At 44.5% G+C, this 20,292-nt stretch overlaps 1 protein-coding gene across 3 annotated transcripts in view; it reads left to right on the top strand.

Moving 5' to 3' along the window:
* The window catches only part of LOC130160991 (partitioning defective 3 homolog), a 343,348-nt gene that overhangs the window by 283,437 nt on the left and 39,619 nt on the right, over window positions 1-20,292 (top strand). The window lies entirely within an intron of this gene.

Below are 20,292 nucleotides of genomic sequence, written 5' to 3'. Positions count from 1 at the left end.
CCCTGTTGCTGTTGCGAAACTCGGTGCAGATTAGTTGAGGATTTGGGAGGTGAAAAATCACAGGCTGTGTCTTTATGTTCTGATTTGTCTCCTGGCGTGCTTAGATATTGAGCATTAGTTAGTGAGCATTACCTAAGAACATAATTCCATTTAGTGAGTAGATAGCATCCCAGTTATCAGGAGTGGAGACCTCTCTTTGTTGCAGTGCCAGTGTGTGATTTAGGCTGATAAGACTAATAAGCTAATTTTAACATATAATCCTGCTTGTGGATGGCAGCTTTACAGAGCTCAGCCATGTCTTACTCTAAAATATTGTTTTTCCATTCAGCGCACTGTGTCGTGACAGTATCCAAACACTCCACATCAGGTACAAGTCTCCCCTCCAGGTTTGGGAGTCTGTTTTATGAGCTGAGTAGCAGCGAGGTCAGGGTCTCTCTGGCTTGTGAGATAAATAGACTGTTAGTCAGTGTTTACACCTGAGTCAGACTGATATATGTTCCCCCCCCTCAGGTTGAGAGAGACATAAAGATCTGATTCTCCTATTCATCTTTTTTCCACGAGTCAAACCTCACAGTCCATCAGTCCACAGATATGACTGGGAGTTATGGGCTGCAGGTTTGATGTATGCTCAGCAGAGAGGTTTTATAAACAGGCACGTGTGAGGTTCCAATTCCCAGTTTGTGTTTGAGTGTCATTTCTTGTCATATTTAATTTTGGACTATTTAGATTAATCTTGCCCCCCCCATAGTTGCACAGTATTTAAGTAGTTAAGTTCACAGTTCATGATTATTACCAGAATTATAGCTCTTTTATAACTCTAACATTTGCAGATTATATTATATAGCTTTGCTTATATCATGTACTGTAAACCTTTACCAACCAGTCTTCCAACCAAGACGACCTATATTGTCTGTCTGTACCCTCTGATACCACCCTTTGGAGCATCTCCCCGAATAGGGCTCCAGTGGGTGCAAGCATACCACACCTTCGCTTTTGTGGTAACAATAATAAACACACGAAGTGTACCAGCAGCAGCATGCCAGACCATCGTTGTCGTGGTTACAATGATAATCAAGTGGATAACGGGACGGTCATAGTTTGGTTAGGTTTAAGCGCAAAAAGTACTCTGTTAGGTTTAGGAAGAGGTTTGAGTTAAACTAAGTGTTTTCTTAAGGTCAGAGGACCTTCATCGTCGTGGCTGCAGTAATAAGTCAACCCATCCATCCACGCCAACCTCCCCCCAACACAGGGCTCTGTGTCTCTATACACCACGACGGCTGACTTCCTCCTTTGCTCCAGTCATAATTACTGTCACCACTAGAGGTCCGCTAACGATAAACACAACAACGGGTCGTAAGAAGCTTGTACAGACAATCAACTGGGTCGTTCTTTACAGGACAGTCGAACTTGCAGTGTATCACTAAAAAATTGATGTAATTACCATTCATTTACTTATGTCAATCAATCCAGTATAAATCACTAGAATAAGATAATCTACATTCTTTCCCTCTCTTCAGCTGAAGAATAAATTTCATCTAAAAACTGAAATGAACAGAAAAAGAGAAAATCAGCTCTCATAGACACGAGTGGGAAAAGATTCTACTTCTACATTGAACCTGTGAAATAATTTCTAACTTATAATGAATTTATGTCAATCATTCCAATAAATAACAGAAAGAAACAGCGAAAATAAAATACATCTCCATGAATTCAATCTCATTTTACCATCTCATTTAATGCAATATTAATCCATCATCATTTGATTGCAACTTGTGCTCTTGCATTTGCACCCAACTTAAGTGGTTTACTTTACAAAGTAGCATTTAATAAAGTTTGATTCCAGTAATTATGATGACCAGATTTGTTGATCACAACATAATTCATTATAAATGAATAACATCGTGCTTTAACTGATTGTGATGAATCAGAAGTCAAATAATGAGGGGTAGAATTAATTAACAAGTAGAATTAAATGTAGAAGAGGCAAGAAAAACAGCATCTTTGTTTACGTGTAAATGCAATGATGGTAAATGCTGTTTTTTTCTGCCACCTGTGTCTCTGTATCTGGCAGAAATAAAAAGCTTTTGAATTTGTGGCCAAGCTCTGTGGCATTTTTGGCACCGAAATATTTTAGCATTTCCATAAGACGCCTATCGAGCAGCAGAGGCAGAGTCGAGGTAGAAATACATTATGTATTGAGACACAGCAATACACTGGCATGCGCGTGTGAGCACACACGCATCAGTGCCCACACCAATATCAAATTGCCCTGTCTGGTAAACACTTTTGGTCCAGACCATTTTGATGTTTGGACCTCAATTCTAATTTGGTCCTGCTCTAAATTACCCACAATTACCTTTCCAGGGCCGGTTTAGTACATTTTTCCTCTTCATCGTCAGTAGCCCCCTGTCACCTCATTCAGTCTCACTTTCTCTTTCCTTCTCTGTCAGTCTGACTCCCTCTTTCACATGCATGCTCACGCACACACGCACACACACACACTTACATACGCAGGGCAGCTTAGGAGCCCTGAGGAGTAGCTGTCAATCACCCGTCAGGCTCCCGGGTCAATTTGCCCGGCTGCCAAATGTGTCGTATCAGTGTGCTCCCCGGTGTCAAGAGCCCTCATTATAGGCCAAAGGCTAAACCAAGGAAGTGAATGAGGCTTTCCTCTTCATTATTTTCAGTCCCCCGTGACCCCCTAACCTCCTTGTGCTCTCTCTGCACCTCAGCGCAGCCACCACCCCACCACCCCCTTACCTGGCTATAACAACAGGACAACCTTTAACCAACCACAGTGGCATAAGCCTGTCTCCCTGCAGGCCACGGCCCTGCTGCTGTCTGTGAATCCACTCATGCTTCTAACCCCCGTCTTTCTTAACATTCTCTTTCTTTGCTAGTTTCCTTCCCTCTGTTACTCCTCTCTCTTTTCCCCTTCCAAGGGCCCCGAGGAGCTCGTGAAAAGAAGTGCTTGACAAGGGGCCGTAGACGAGTGTTTTTCCTACAATGTGCTCTGCATGGTGCCCACTGCTTTCTGTCTTTAAGTGTCAGAGAGACGGGGAACTATTCCGGTCGTTAGATGCTAAAAGCTTGTCCACCCAACAACTGGGCATTCGACGTGACGACTGAACTACAAAACCAACGCATGTGTTTGGCAAGAAGTTGTGAAATAAAGTGTTTTCGTCTTCTGCCTGGGTTTGTTTTCCACAGTATCAGTCTGATCAGTGGAAGCACCCCCCGCAGCATGTGCAGTGTCTCGGTGTTGGCCAGGTACCATGACGGTGGAATCACATTGGCAGCAGAATTATTTTACCCCTTATTATTAATTCACAAATCAATTAACTGTCATCGCAGCATCTGTCTGATGAATTGCCTGTAATTAGCCCGTAGGTGTAACGGAGCCATCCTCCGTTATCTGCCTCCCTGCCCGCCTGCACGCCGGCCAAGCTGGCTGATGTGAGCTTAGATGGCTTCCCTGAACATTAGCCTAACACAATTAAAGTAATTATTGATTTTTGTTTTGCCTCCATGCTATTCACAGCCCAGATAGCACTCTGTAAAATAAGGTCCCTGATTTCTGGGTAGATTAAACGCGATGACTAGAAGCATTTGGCGAAGGACGTCGGTAACTTTAGAGCTCTGTTTACTTCCAGTTGTGGACCTAACAAGGCTGTTAAGCTAGCAGAGTTTCATATTTTATGGAACGTACATATAGTGGAGCTAACAAGGTTATCTGGAGACCTTGATGTCTTCACCTCACTAACACGAAGGCTCCGGAGTTTGTTTGCCAGTCCATCTTATCACAAAGCAAATGAAATACAAAACAACATCTGTGCGTGTATTGAATATCGACCTTGGTGTGGGTTTAGTCACAAAGGTTACACAACCTGTTATAAACACGACACATACATACATGCACAATCAAAGCCTCACAGTCACTTTCCTCATCCAAACAGTGTATGTGACTTTAATAAACACAGGTGTACAGGTGGTGTTTTTCTCAGCAAGGACAATTGTATCATTAGGTGTCACTACTGGATAAAAAGCCAAGAAGCCACATAATGATGGAGATTGATGAATTACACTGCAGATCCGATAGAAAGGTGCTGTAAAATGTACAATATGAAATCACATTGTCACATTTTAAATGAGGTTTTCTCGATAAGGTGAACTAGTGCCGTTACATTTCTAATGGGGTGGGTGGGTGGGTGGGTGAGGGCAGGTTGGCAGCTCGATCCCCGGCTCCCTCCGAGTCCATGTCGCGCCAGGAAGAGAATCCAGCGTAAAACAAATGACAAATCAAAATTTTCGGATTGGTGATCTGCTGTGGTAACCCCCCAACGGGAGCAGAGGCGACGACAACAACAACAACAACAACAACAACAACAACCACAACAACAACAACAACGAAAGCTTCCAGTACTGAAATGAATCTAGGGTCTGTCTTCAGGAATATATCAAGAAGTAAAACCTTTCTTAAAAAGATAATTGATTCTAATACACAAAATCAATTAAGTAATTACTAATTCATAAATACGGGATATTTGGGCGCAGACAGCAATCAGGAAACATCTTTTTATTGCTGATACTTCAGTTGTATTTGCGATGTTGTTGAAACCAACAACTGATATCGTCAACCGTGAGGTTTTCAAAGCGTCACACAGATCTTTACTCTCAGAGCAGCGAGGCAACATGGCACTGATTCGCTTCACAGTTTGAACCTTATAGAAAGAACTTTGTGAATTTTAAACTTTGAAAATAACCTTTTCTTTTCTTAAATTATGGGATCACGGATGAATAAAACTAAAAATAATATTTTTAAAAGAATAGTTACTTATGCGTAATTCATTTCACACAGTGACAGACAGAACCTTGTCAGACCTACGGACACAGTTTGTTGTTTTTCTTGCCATGAGGAGAGTCACCGATCTTGGCCACTACATCACTAAGCCTATTGCAACAGTGTAATCTTATGGGTAAGTGTGCCCCTGTTGGCACCATCACAATCAGAGGGCTGGTGTGCGCGTGCACCATTTGGCCCCGTGTGTGTGTGTGTCAGAATGTCAAGTAGCTGAACCCAAGGCCCATTCATCTTTGCCTCCTCCTCCGTTCATCTCGACACATGCCAGTGTCAAGCTAAACAGTGGTACATGTAAAGCCTGCCCCTCACGGATAAGCCTCATTCAGTCCCACATATGGTGCTTGACCACGATGGAGAAAGAACAAAACAGGAAGTGTGGCGGGACCGAGTCAAAGAGCAGAGAGCATTCTTAAAGCGGTAAGGAGGCACGCTAATCTCTCCTCCCCTACCAGGTGCTGAGAGAGGAGATAATCTAGGAGACAATGGCAACGGCCAGGCCTCTCCATATGGGCCTCAGTGAGTGTGTGTGTGTGTGTATGTGTGAATCTGTGTGAAGGCTGCTAAGCAGTGGGGAGGCAGGCAGGCTGAGTGGCTGGCTGGGTGGGTGGAAGAGGGACTGGCAGCGAGAGGGATAACAAGAGTGAGTGAGTGAGAGGGAGGGAGAGGCCTTTGTCTTTGTTTTTGCAGGCTAAACGGGGATTAGTAGCTTGCTGACATTTTCTGTCACTAGCCACACTGTGACGGCCGCTTAGAGGGTCCACGGCTCAACGAAAGTGACCGCGCCGAGAGTGACCTGTCTCGGTTTAAAGCCTCGCTGACTGATCTGTGTCTGAGAGCTACTGGAATGACCCCTACAGATGCTGAAAATGCTCTCCTTAGGGCTTGACTGACGAGGGCGGAACTTATTTCTGGATATTAAAACAGCCTATTATTCACATTTTGTGTGACAGCACCCAATGTCTTTATGATAAAATGTTTACGTCAGAAGCTAAAAAGTAAATTTTTGTTCTTGTTAGATTGGGGGGAAAAAATGAATAAATAAGTCAGAGCCTTGTTAAAAAAGGAAGTCTAATGTTCTACAGTCAGTAATGCGCAACCACAGAAGTTGACAGCCTGCGTCTCAGAGCAGGGTCTGCCCTCACATGTCGGTCAACTGCTGCCATTGGAAACTCAGAGGCCTGAATCTTATATGTTGTTTCCACAAATTTGGATTGGTTACTAGCTTAAAATGAGAAGTTACTTCAGAAAAAATATAATTAATACATGTATTGTGCGAAAAAACACAATTGATTTAATGGTAAAAGATGCAACATCTTGTCAGGGACTCACTAACTAACTTTCAGAGTTTTCACAAATTTGATTTATTACAAAGCATCAAAGGAGCAAAAGCAAAATCAGATTTTACAAAATAATTTACCTTGTAGTTATTTAGTAAAATGACAAAAGGGAATTTGCACAGCTGTGGGTTCTGGCTCGCCAATTAACTGAAAACAACAGCCCAACAAAAGTGAAAAAACTGACCTCCTCCATCACCCCGGATCCCTTTGTAAACCCCCAGCAAACAAAAAAACACACATAAAAAAAAGATCAGACTTGATTCATTATGAAAAGGCGATAAAAGTGCAGTATGGCAAGTTTCCCCAGTTACCTCTCCGCCCACACACAGGCACTCACATATCTGGCAGCCCCCATTGTGAATTCTCTGTTTCAAGCCTCGGCTGTGTGAAAAACTTTGCGTCTGTCTGCAGAAGTCAGCGCTCTGCCTTTTTATAAAAGTAAAAGTCTCCACCAGGCAGAGACCAAAGAGAATGAGGTGTCTTTGTTTCTTTGTGCTTTTCATACTCGTACCTGATTTGCCATCAGCGGTGTCAGATTACAGGAAAATCACTTTTTGCTTTAACCTAGTTTCTTATGTAACGCTTTCATTTTTCCTCCGTCACTGCCTTACCTGAAAATATCAGTTGGCAGTCTATAAGTTTTGCAGTGGAAAAGTTTTTACTGTTTATTTTTTTTATCAATTCTATAAGTTTGCAACTTTGTGTATGTGGTGTGTGAGTGTGTGTGTGTTTGTGCTTGAGAAGGAGGCATGTGCATCTGAAAAGGGAAAACGCAGGTGAGAGTCCAGATGAAGTGAAAGGTAAAGCGGAGGTGACAAAAAGACACAGTGAACTGAGATGGCAAGGGCATGGCTGTTTTTTTGTTTTGTTTTTTTAAACTGTGAGAAGAGTGTTATTTATCATACACTCTGCTCTTTCCCAGAGCGAGAGAGGGAGGTGATACGGCGATAAAATACCACGCCGAGCGAGATAGGACATGACACAAACTTGGCTGCCACCTGACAGCCTTTACTTTTCACCCTCACTCCGAGAGAATGTTTTTCTTTATTTTTCCTTTCACTAGCGTGGAACACGAGCAAGTAGAGATACGCTACGTTCTCCAGGAAGACATCTTACAACGGCAGAACTTGAATCGAGCCCCGGTGATAAGATCGGGAACGTAAGACTCGCTGATAGTGTCCTCTGATGACGTACGACCCCTACTCTTTTCCATATGTTTACAAATGATGTTCTGGAGTTGTCTGCTAATAGGATAGATTACCAACCAGGAACCATTATGTGTCAAATTAAACAGCACGTGCATTGTTGTGTAAATGATCTACACAAAAGCTACCTTTCTTTCCTCTGCTGGAAAACTCCTGTTTATTTAGCTCAGAGCCACAAAAAGCCGCCTCTATGCTCGGCATGGGTGCCATCTTTTTTTAATCAACGCTGGCTTTGTTTGGCCAGCGCAAACAGGGCACATGGGGGCAGACCAAATGTTAAGGTCTGGAGGTTTTGGTGGTTGTGGATGTCCCGAGGCCTGTCCTCAGCGCACGATAGAGATAACGTTACAATGACCACCTTGTCCGGCCACTGTGGGAAGAGTGTGGGGAAGCATGTAACCAAAGAATTCAGCTCCAGATGCCCCCGAGGTGTGTACTAGTCTTGTTTTTTTACAAACATGCCACAAAAAAAAAAAAAAAAACGAGCTGAAAAAGCATCGCGGGGCGAACGAGTTTCATGAGATGTTGCTGCTTTGGAGAACGAGCTGCAGCTTTGTTGATGTTCCGCTGAGAAATGTCTTGTAATGAGGCATGTGTTTACTCGCAGAGAAAACGAGGAAAACACTGATGCAAATGGGTGAAAGAAGCTACAAAAACCCTTTGCACTGGCTTCCCCTGCTGTAGCTTGTTTAAAAAAAGAAGAAAAAAAGAAAAGAGAACGCATACAGACTTTTATTTTTATTGCCTCAAATGAATCCAGTTTAATTTCTCCATTCAACACATTCTCATTCATTCATTCAGTGATTATTACTTCCCCACTGTATATATTGCTGCACTGACAGTTTGAATGTTTTTACTTTCATTACAGAGAGTAATTGGAATATCGACTTTTCACTTCATGGAGGACGGTGGTATTTCTTCTAGTCTGATTGCACTTTTCCATTTGAGGCCCTTGGTATATTTCCACTTTTTGGTTCTCCTTGTTACCGTCCCAAGGAGATGCCCTTCATAAATATTGATGTTAAACCGCTTGCATTACAATGCACAGTCTCCGTTCCACATCAGGTGTTTGGGAATATTCTTAGGCATCTAAATCCAGACTGTATAGTTGCAGAGAGCAAAATGTTCTCTCAGAAATCTTTCATTTTATTTTATTTATTTATTTATTTATTTTCAGTGCTGGTGTAAAGAAAAAAAAAAGTGTCTTTTCCAGCTCACGGTTCCAGTAGCCTCGCACTCCTCGCTTGTTTTGATCTTAGGTGACAAGTGAGGGCTTTCGCAGATTCGAGAAGAAGCAGGCATCGTGGCGCGCGGAGAAGGTGGCTTTGATAGTTGAAATTAATGAGGCTGGATATGTTTGGCTCCGCTCATTATGCCTACACATAGACCCCAAACCCTGGGGGCCCCGGAGCTCTGCTTCTCGTCTTCATGCCGTGATCTCTCTGTCTCCTGATTTAGAGCCTACTCCACTCTTTTCTCCTTCTTCCTTTGCAACTTTTTTCTGTCTCCATGTCTGTGCGCACCCACACCTCACCCCCATCTCTTAAACTCTCTCTTTCTGTGGCGTGTGTGTGTGGAAGAGAGAGATAATATAATCAGCCGTGCATGGAGAGAACAATAAGTGTGTCGTGTCGGCTTGACACGAAGCAGACACCTCTTCAAAGCCACCTTAACATTCCACTTCAGCCCTAACTGCATGCGGCTGGAGGAAGGCAGAGGGGTGGAGCAGCTGAAAATGCTTCCTCTCTCTGCCAGAAGCTACCAGGGTCTGGCGATGTGCATTTTGTACAGCTCTGCAGTTATGGGCGGGCGTGTGTGTGTGTGTGTGTGTGTGTGTGTGTGTGTGTGTGTGTGTGTGTGTGTGTGTGTGTGTGTGTGTGTGTGTGTGTGTGTGTGCGTGTGTGTGTGCGCGTGCGCCTGAGTGCATGTGTGTGCCTCCGTGTCTTCCATTGCATTGAATTAGTCTTCATAATTGAAAGTAAAAATAATTTTTGTGCAAGATCCTTCCAGAATGGGATTGAACAAAAGCACACAGTCTCACAGTGTGTGTGTGTGTCTGTGTCTGTGTCTGTGTCTGTGTCTGTGTCTGTGTCTGTTTGTCTCTGTGATTGTGTGTGTCCGTGAGTGTTAAGGAGTTGATGGGCTTGAGGTTGGTCCTGAGATAAGGGGAACATCTGTTAGTGCGTCTTTATCTTGGCGAAGCTGCTGGCACACCGTAGTAAGAAGCCCCATCTAATCAGAGCAGACACAGAGTCGGGGGGCGGTTAGCATGGCTGCCAGCTCTGTTGCCCGTCCTGCCTCAGCCCTGGCACCGGGATACACACACACACACACACACACACACACGGAAACATTAACATAGACTTATGCACAATAAGGAACATTTTTCTTTAGTTTCTTTAGTTTAGTCTTATTCTTTCTTTGCACATTCTTTGCTTTACACTGATACAGTTTTATATTCACACCTGGAGTTGCCCAGTTCTATATACTCTAATACTAATGGCATAGTTTACATGCTTCGCTTAAGGGGAATCTCGAAGGTAGTTGCTGATGAAGAGTCTGGTGTTATTTTCTCGTTTTTTCTTCACCCGAATGTTCACAGCCCGTCAGAAGTCTATAACCATCCCGCTTCTCTACCCTCTGGGCTAAACATCCTCCCTCTGCATCAGCCAGCTTTCTCCTCCAGAAAACAAAACTACTTTTTCTTACAAGTATGTCATCACTGCCGCCATTTTCTGCCCCGTTGCTTCGGTGTTTTCCCATCTGCTATTACCAGTCCCGACAATGTCAACTGCGGCCAACTTTCATAAGTCAAACACAATACCTGTCGCGCTCCTTGACGTGAATTGTCCGATATTGACTGCTAGGTGGTCCTGCGGTGTATCATGATTGATTTAGGTCGGCTTTCATGTTTTTCCTTATCTGGAGCATTTGTTTTGCACTCCTTGTGTGTGTGTGTGTGTGTGTGTGTGTGTGTGTGTGTATGTGTGTGTGTGTGTGTGTGTGTGTGTGGGTGGGTGTGTCAGGGTAACCAGCAGTGACACCAGCTTGCAGTGCTGTATGGATCTGGTCCTTAGGAGGTCTAATGAATTTAGGTGAGCCTTGTCACTGTGTGCCTCCACGCATTGCCCCGCCGATCATGAGAGCCGACAGGTTTATGCATCTGTGGTGACTCCCTGGGGGAAGCGGGGTGCAGCAGGGAGTAGGCGCACACACACACACACACACACACACAGACACACTTTTACTATTTGCACAGCGGGATTGATGCGCATGCACGGAAAGTTCTGGTCAAGTGGACATTAAGCGCGGCCTTCATCCCTGCTAAGCGAGCAAAGAGGTACGGAGCAGCTTGCTAGTAGTTTTCCAGAAGGATCAAAAAAGCCGTTTAGGGAACACACAGGGATGACTTCATCGTGTCTGTTTATATATATCTAATACATGACTGCATATTCTCATGTATCATGTGTCCCATCTTATGTGTGTTGATATTAGAATAGAGATTTTGCAGATTTTATAGTTTCTATTTGCTCTTGGTATTTTTTTTTTTTTTTTTTCACTGCTCTTTTTTGAAGACACTCACCCTCGGTAACGCACACATTCAGCAGCAAACACAGTTGTTTTGTATTCTCTAACACTCAGGCATTCATTTTCATTATAATAACTGTGAGAGAAAATATTAGCACCAGGAGATACCATCTTTCATTTACCATAACTGTGAGTCAAAGATTATTATTTTCCCTCTCATCTCTGTAATGAAAATTTATTCCAACTTGAGGGTATTGTGTTTATGGGAATTAATTCCCGTGTGAATGGATGGCGGTGATAGAAACAAAAGCTGACATTTGAATTACGTATCCAGCATATTTGGTGGAGGGGTAATAGGGAATCAAATGTCTAACTTTTCATAGAGTGTGAACCGTGTTTGGTTAGCTTTTTGTTTTGTGTTTTGTTTTGTTTGGAACTGAACTGAATTAACGTTTATTTCGTTTCCATCATCAGTCCGACCGCAACTTAGACTGAATTGTGATCTTGTGTTTGGACTTAATTATGTCTGGAACATGATTCCCTTTGATACCACATCTGATCCCAGAAAATGACAAAACCAGTTTAACCAGCAGACTGGCTGAATGGCTCCCACCTGTAGCACATTTCTTCCCTGACAGGCTAACACATGGACAATCCCAAATATGGGCTGCTGATTCACTAGCCCCCTTTTCCAGAGTCAAAAGTCACACACCAAACCCCCCATAATAACTTAATTAATGCAATTTTCTTTTTTTAATCCTTACCATGTCAGCTCTCACAGAGGGAGACCTTTGACCTGTCAACCCCTACACCCTCCCTCCCTGAAGCGCTGCAGCCTTTGTTATGCTGAGTCTTAACATGTGTCACTTTCACTGGTGCACTGTTTCCCCAGCCTGTTTAGATAAATGCCAATTAGAAGCCCTACTTGTCAGGAGAAATTATGGCATCACATCTCATGTTGGAGGAAAGCCAGAAGTCTCCTTGTTTACACACGTGTCATTTAAAGCTGGACTTTAAAAGACAGCCCTTCTTTCTCCCGAGCAAACACTCAGGGGTTTAAGAGATTGAGGTGAACTGAAACTCTTTTTGTGAAAGTTAAGAGTGTGGGAAAAAGGTTATGGCAGCCTTGTCAAAGCCGGAGGGTAGATGGAAAAGCTAAACAGGTTTGTTCAAAGCTCTGGTTTGTATCCATGTGACTGTGTGTGCCTGTGCAAAAAGGCACAGTGCAAAAAGGTTACTGTATCTCTAAAGGTCTTTATATATGCATCTCTTAATGCATTTGCCCGCATGTTCTTCTTTTCCTCATCCACCTTTACTTTCCACCCAGCACCGGAACAGTTGGAGCAGCAACTACAGAACTGATGATCGTAGCACGAATGACATCTTTGTCGGGCTAACTCTGAACAAGCATTCAGCTGTTGACACGTCTAGGTTCAGACGCGCCCTCTCCCTCAGCTTTACCATACAGGTCTATTGGAAGCACAGTAATGCAACAACAAGGGCCAAAGCCCGGCACTTTGAAACCTTTCAAGCTCATACCTCTGGAGGTAGGCAGGCATGCAGGAGATAAGGCTAAGCCTCCACCTCTGTATATTTCCCTTCCTCTCCTGCGCTCCCTTAGCTTTTCCTTTCCAGCAAGCCGAGTCGGGGGGGTGGGGTGGGGGGGGGGGGGGTTCAGATGTCCTATTGTGAGCCTTTGATGTGCTCCCTCATAAAGTTACAGTAGGGACTGTGAAGTATGGCTCCCACAACCTTAAAGAAGTCATCATGTGTCCGACAGAACTGTATTGGATGGTTGAGTCATGTAGGGTTACTGCACCTACACTGTTTTATTATACACCGTGAACATTTTAACAAAAAGTTTCAATAGTTTTCAATAGGAAAAAAAATTATCTTAGAGATGAGACATGTTTGTTTCAGACAGTTTTCAGTACAAGCTGTTGCATTCTCCTCCTCCATGCTGTTTCTATGGGAACCCGGGTTTGTTGAAGGATCAAGGTATTTTTGTCTGCATAGTTGAATACTTGGCCTCTGGCAGTTATCATCCGTGGCACAGGTGGTAGATTGTAGCCATTAGCTACTATTTGCTGCTGCTGGTTGACTTGATTCCTTACATCAGATCTATCTTTAAATGTCTTTATACGTGTGCATTAGCATTAGAGCATTAGAGCATTATATCTGTCTTTTCTGCTTGTCACATGCACTACCTACGCTCCTGTGTTTGCAGCCTGTGCCAATGTGATGCCGCACAAGGGGGAAAGGGCTGTGTGCGCTCTGTTCAGCTGAGCACAGGGGGAGTCTCGCACGCCCAATATGTCAGCTCCCAGCAGGGTGCTATGCACAGTAGTAGGAAGGTAACCACCCAACACACTCCATTCCCCTCCTCCTTCCCACAACTAGTCCATGTAGCTCGTGGCTAGGAGCGAGGCAGAAGGAGGGATGGCCTTTGCACAGCGGGAGATCTTTTCCTATATTTGGATTACATAGGCAGTAGAAATTAGACCATCATGGAAGAGCCGCACCATCTTTCACCTTTGAGCTGAAACACTTGCCGCATGTCACATAGCTCTCTGTCTTCAACGTTCAACAGTGAGTCAGCCTGTTTACCAAAACAAGATAAGGCAAAGGTGAAATATGAAGTCATCACTCAACTGTAGGGCATCTCACAGATTTGTCCTGGTTTTGCTCAAAGTTATTCTTGTAAACATGGGTAATAATTGGCAGTTTGTTCCTAGGAGTAGCTCTCACGAAGTAGCAAGGCCCATTGACAACAGCTCGGTCTGAGAAAATGTCTAATATCCATCATGTCCAGCTCTGGGCCCCTGAATCATTTAAGCTCACTCCTAACATTTGGTAGACAGGCTCACTGCTCACAGTACCCCGTAGTGTACGAAATCCATTATCCAAGTTCAAAGAAATTCTCGACACATACAAAAACAGGCCAGTAGAGATGCTGTGGTTTTAGTATTTGAGAGGAATAAGTCAGTAACAGTCACTCCGTAACCAGCAGCCCAGTCTCACAAAAACACGGCCGCCTTAATTGGTTGTGACACAAGAACAACAGTCATGTTATCAAACGCACTCGCAGATGTGCAGACTGTTAAATATGAAAACACAACCGCATTCCAATGCCCAATAAACACGGACATTATGTTGTGGATTGCACATGCGGTTACATAGTAAACACGGATTTCATCACCATATCCCTTGATCTACCTGGAACCATATGATAAACCGTGTGTACACACTGTACTCAGCATAATAACGTGAGGCATGTGGACCGTGCTTACTCTCATGACCTCTAGCATTCGAGGAGGCGATGAACAAAGAACACTGTCTCCGCTTCACGCACATCCACACGATTCGTATACACACAATTTGCACTTCAGCGGTTACACGCCGCCGTACAATTTGCACTGACACAGCACGCACTTCAGAAACATGTGCGTGCAGACAATTTTTATCCAAACAATTTCCACTTGTTGGCACAGACACGCGGGGAACGGTGTACATCGGTAGAACAGCACTACACCCGCGCACACATGCACGCTCCCGACACATCAGGCAGTAGCTGCACGCTTTTTCACAGTCCAGAGTGGCTTCATAGCCTGTGATTTAATGGTCATTTTGTTGGTTGCAATAGCATCCTCTCCCATCCCTTTGTGCCCACTGGTGAAATAACAGGCTCTGGGCTCATCCACAAAACCCACAGGACCACACTTGAATCATTGCTACAATTTGAGCTATCAAATCATAATGGGGGGATGAGATTGCCTTTCTTTGCTTGGTGTATGTGTGTGTGTGTGTGTGTGTGTGCATGCGTGCGTGTGTGTGTGTGAATGTGTACATGGCGGGAAGCTAAGCAGGTTTATATTCTCTGGGCCCGTTGGCTCAGGTTAATGTGTTTAGATAGCTCACATTTGTTCTCCTATTTTCTAACCGAGGAGAAGGTAGTTTATCTTTGTTGTTTTGTTTTGCTGGTTTTTCACTTCAGCGCTCCCCGTCTTAATTAGTAGACAACTGTTAGATTGTCAGCTGATGGCCTGTCTCTGCATCTGCTTCTCACCCAGTTTGGAGTAAAGTTGTCTTCTACCTAATGCTCTACAGTACACTATGATTTTGTATTTGTACTATTTATTCCTCCAGACGTTACCTTGACATCTTTGCCTGCGCAGGTCACTGTGCAGCACTTACTTTGTGTTGTCTACGTGATGGGGATTTTTTATCTTTTCATGAAAGACTCATATCAAGCATGACACAATGAGTCATCTATTACTACGTATTCAAAACACCACATGTATTTCTCACGACATCATATAGCACAGACCACCATGGACACCCTTAGTATCTGTCTGCCATGGCTCTGTGTGTGTGTGTGTGTGTGTGTGTGTGTGTGTATGTATGTGTTTCCACATTTTTTTGTCTAATTCCTACCGTGACATTGCAACTAATATCAGGCCACCTCATTCTGATGTCTGTGTGCATCGAGTGCACCATCGTCTGCTGTTGTTATTAAGATCTCAGTTGGTGACATCATCGCCCTTTGATGAGCCAAATCACGCTGCAAGTGACAATATATCAGTGGCACAGAAAAAGGCAGACAAAAGAGAAAAATGCAGAAAGCAATGGATGATTGCCCTCAGTCCAGAAACACTGTTATTACACAGCTGCCTGTGCCACCACAAGAGTAGTGAGGTCAATTTTTCCTCTGTGAATGGAATGTAATTTACCGTCAGCTTTGTGAAGGCAAGCCATGGTCACGGCAGAGAGCGCCCTCCCTTCTGCTCGGGCTAATGATCGCCTTTGACAGAGCAATGGCCGCCGTGCTTTTCACCACAATCCTTATTCCACTCGCATTGATCTCCCTGCCTATTTTCACACAGTAATGGATGGCATTGTCCCTCCCTCGCCACTGTTAGTACAAATAATTACGAATCAATATGCACTCAAGGCCCCACATCAGAATATAATTTTAACACATGATTTATTTCCACCAATGCTGCGCCGTCCCTCTCATGTGCGGCAGTCAATGGTGGGCTGCTCTGTGACCGACTTCTTTACCGCCCTGTGTGATCAATCGAAGCAGTCGGCTAAAGACTCTCAATTGTGGCTGCTGAATGAAAGAAACGGCGCGCTTTGTGTAACTGCAGTGCTACCTGTGTAAGTGTCTCATCAGCCAGGGTGACATCCTTGACAGTAAATACACACAACAATGGATCCATCTTTGTTCACCATTAAGACATGGCAGGTCTTTGCCATGTGTTCTGATTGAGATATAGGCCTGTCTGTGATTTGTAGCAACGCTTGGCAGCACAACTTGAACTGTCCGAACTTGAATAAACTGTACACTTTAATATTGGCTGTGCCTGAGGTCTAAAGTTGCTGTCTTTTTTTGGGGGGGGGGCTTTTTGTGCCTTTAATGGACAGGACAGTAGAGAGACAGGAAATGGGGAGGCAGAGAGAGAGGGAATGACACGCAGGAAAGGGCCGTCCAAAGCGAGTCGAACCGGGGGCCAGCTGCAGCGAGGACTGTAGCCTCTATATATGGGGGGCCTGCGTAACCCACTGCGCTACGCGATGCCCACAAAGTTGCTGTCTTAAGCCATCAACCTGAGAATCTAAACGTGACTCGACAAGGCATTCATATCAAAATCATCCGTTTGCCTGAGTCCGACGCTCTGAGGCTAGCATGCTAATCTCTTCACTCTGTGGCCCTGTCAGGACCAGTGAAATGTCATGCAGTGTTCCTCACTCAGATGACGTGTGTGTGTGTGTGTGTGTGTGTGTGTGTGTGTGTGTGTGTGTGTCTCTCTATGTGCTGGGGCTTGTCATTTGACATTTTGACAGACAGAAAAGCCGGATCGCTTTGAATCAGACTCGGAGCGTTCCACCTGCCCAGGCCTCTGGAATTTCAGCCATCGACTGTCACACAGAAGTGTGAAAGGTCAGTCAAACCATCCCCCCTGCTCCCGACAGCGAATAAGCAGGTCAAACGTGTCGGGCGCGAGAATAAAACAACGTTCATTAAACTCGACCACACCCGACCGACCCCCCCCCTCCCCAGCTGCTCAGCTGGTGAGACGTAAAATGTCTGATGAAAAATGACATGATTGTGTGTTTAACAGACTTTTCACTGCAGATGGACTCAGGGAAAATACCCATGCCATAGATGGATGACTATTATTGATAATCAAACAAAAATCTAACATCTGCTTGGTGTGAGCATCAGACCACAAGTCATTTGTGTCTTTTTGCGAAGGTCACTGTGTCAGATGAAGTCATCGTGATGCCTCAAATTAACTGTTGAAACTTGGCCGAGAGACTACGTGTGGAATCTTGACCATTTCGTTATTTTGTATTACTTGCAAAGTTAATTGGTGGGGAGGGGCTGAGACAGACATTCTGGATGAATGTCAACGAACCGTGGCGTCTGGAGAGAAAGCACAGAGCATGTCACATAGATGCCGTCAAACTAGACAAGAGAAGAAAAAAAAAAAGATGAAAAATTCAGACATGCCAGTCTTTCTGTTGGGGCCTTGTGAAGCTTCCCGGGATTAGAATTGGTTGTCTGCTTCTTTGACTCACAACATGGGAATAAAATGAGAAAATATGTCACATCCAGAACTCATTTTAATGCCTGACACCCTGAATGTGTTGGCCCGAGTCATTATTGGGGTGATATTGTGTATAAGTCATACAAACGCTCAGTCTCAACTTCTGAACTGTTCAGCAATTGAGGCTGAACGCTTGTGTGGCTGATGTTTGGGGCATTGAGTGGCTTCAGTCCCTCCAGGGTACAATCCAGCTGACAGAATCAGGAAGAGGTGATGACAGCGTAAGGGCTATATGAACGCCATCTGTACGAGGCACATCCCCTAAAGGCAGAGGCCTCACACTGGCATACGCACACTGGACATAACATCGACTCAGAGCACAGTCTTTATGTCCTGCAGACAGACTGGGGCATTGTCTGCTTCTGTCAAAGATACAAAGAATGTGTAACTGTGACTATGTGTTTGTGTGTGTGTATTAGCAGACAGAAAGTGGGGCAGCCAGCTGGTAGGGGTCAAGTCAGGTCCTGGATGTTCTTCCTGTGTTAAACACTCACCCACAAACCCTCTCACACACAGACACAAAATCATACTTACATATTTCCTCTTGTAAGACGCTCTGTCACGCTGCCCATTTCAGCAGGATTACAGTCTTTGATTCTTAGCAGATGAAACAAAAAACAAATGTGGCACCAGCAGCACCCGACAGATGGAGGTCAGACGCTCTGAGAAGTAATTTTTGTGCGATGGATTTTAGAAGGAGCGCGCTCATGTGCGCGCACATATATCCGCACTCGACATTTCTGAGCGTTAAGTGAGTGTTAGCGCGGTGCCTCGTCAGCGGAGGGAGATGAGTGGTTTTGGGATTCTCTTTGATGGCTCCGTCCCCCTGCTGAGACACCGAGTCATCTCCTCTCTCTGTCTCACAGTTTTTTTTGTTTTTTTTCCCCCTTCTCACACACACACACACACACACACACACTTACACAATCTCTGCATCCATCCTGGATATACCGACGAGAGAATGTGGCAATCAGAAAACACAGGAGCCATTTTCGTCCTTTGTGGGGGGATGTAATGGTAAAGAGAAGGTCAGTGTTCCCATCGTCTCCTGCGGCAATGCTAGTCTGTCTTTCACTGGCACCAACACTCGCACACCACACATATACACACAGGGAAAAGATCACAGGCTTGGCAAGGCAAGAGAGACATAAGAAAAGCCCCAGTGTACAGTCGCCAGGGGTGGGAGTACATGAAGAGCTAGAGACCTAGACTCTTTAATGTTTAATGTGAGAAGTGATCAGCAGTGTAATTTTTATTTTGCGCGTTAAAATCTAAGCAGTGTTTATGGTGCGTAGTTTCCTCTTTTCTTTCAAGGTGACATTAAATCACAGTTATCACAGATCCTCTCCACCTCGCCTCCTCTTCATGACTGAACGGCCTCTAGCAGAGATGCCGCTAATTAAAAAATGGACAGCTTCTCCTGGTTGGATGCGGCCTCTGCTTTAGTTCCACGGCTGCCAACGCAGGACAGTGCAGTCCAGCGCTTCTCGTTCCGACGCTGTCACCTGAACAGCCCTGGGCTAATGGACACTGTGGAGTAGCGGGGGAAGTTCCACTCATCTGGCTCTTTTTATTTCTGTCTTTTTGTTCACGCCATTGGAATAAGTCATGATGCACCTTCCCAGTGGTGGCTTTGTACCTTGACGACGGGGGCAGATTTAAATAACTCAAAGCGCTTTTGCTCAGACCTAATCCCCAACCCCACTCTAATCAACCCCGCCGTTCCCTTCTCCGCTTCTTAACATTTTCTATGTGATGGAGTGAAGCAAGGCCAGATAGAGGCATTTAAACGTAAGTGCTGGCAGGCTAATCTCTTCAAATCCACCCTCCGTTGCTTTCATTACTCCACCGAGGTGTGTGCGTTGTTTTTCTTTTCTTTCAGGTCATTCCCTTTTGATACGACAAGTCAGAAAAGTGATTTCTCGCGATGTGAAAGACTGCAATTGGCTCCAGTTTCAGCACCGAAAATTGCTTAACCGTCTGTGAGACACCCCAGGCTGTAGAGTGTAGGATGTGGATCTACTATGTTATGTATCAAATAGAGGACAAACTCTGACAGGCTTGTCCTCTATCGTCTGTACAGGCTACCGTCTCGATAAAGACATGATATGTTTATTGGTCTACAGAGCTGTGTAATAATCCTCTCTCACTTTTTCTCCAAATCGTGGCATTTACCTCATTATTTATCTATCTAGTGGAACCATTACAGAGATCCCGAGAGGATAAGTGAGATGATTTCTCCTGGCATAGTTATGATACCCCCCCCCCCCCTCCTAATTCTGTGGAGCTTTCAACCTGAAGCAAAACAACACAATAAAATACATTTTTTTCTTCCAAAGTGATTTGAGCACCCAAAGCTCCCATGACATTTAGTGAGGATAAAAATCTTTGGGGAGGAATCAGCAACATCCCCAGCAGCCTTAGCGTCTCACCACAGGGAGACATAGCATTAAAAGTGCAGAGATGAAATGAGCTGATGGTGCAGAACGTTTTGGCACTAATGATGCCTTCGCTGTTCACCTACCCGTTTCTCGCAGCTTTCATTGTGTGCTGGTTTTTGGTACAGAGCTGGAAGTTGTTCGGGCTGCTTCACATATTTATGGTTGCAAGTGTACTTTCACTAAGTTTAAATCATTGCTGGTATATCACAGTATTTATATTATTGCAGTTCACGTCTTTTCCATTCTGGTGTCATAGCATTCAGCACAGAGGGTGACTCAGCCTTTCAATCTCTTTATACACTGAGG

The sequence above is a fragment of the Seriola aureovittata genome, chromosome 20, assembly GCF_021018895.1.
Source record: "Seriola aureovittata isolate HTS-2021-v1 ecotype China chromosome 20, ASM2101889v1, whole genome shotgun sequence".
NCBI classification, from domain to species: domain Eukaryota; kingdom Metazoa; phylum Chordata; class Actinopteri; order Carangiformes; family Carangidae; genus Seriola; species Seriola aureovittata.
This window is presented reverse-complemented; position numbering and strand designations above follow the sequence as displayed.